The sequence below is a fragment of the Odontomachus brunneus genome, unplaced genomic scaffold, assembly GCF_010583005.1.
Source record: "Odontomachus brunneus isolate Ranch 3 - 2012 unplaced genomic scaffold, Obru_v1 Obru_scaffold_057, whole genome shotgun sequence".
NCBI lineage: Eukaryota > Metazoa > Arthropoda > Insecta > Hymenoptera > Formicidae > Odontomachus > Odontomachus brunneus.
The window spans coordinates 539,497-539,781 of NW_022639507.1; positions in this window are offsets into that span (position 1 = coordinate 539,497).

A 285-nucleotide genomic window follows, 5' to 3' on the forward strand; every position below is an offset into this window, starting at 1 on the left:
TAAAATACTTACGCAGAACATTATCAATATTTAAATACTAATATATAATACTTTGCTAAGTGATGAAATACTTACGCAAAGTACTGTTAAGATTAACCCAGACAACATACAATATTAGTAAGTTATTAGATAAATATTTATAAATATTTATTTTGAATTACTTTTTTAAAATATTATTAAAATATAGCAATATCTAAATATCTAAATATTTTCCATAATATTTATTGTAAACAAAAAATTAATATTTTGTAAATATTTCCATAAATATTGCACATGAAAAAAATA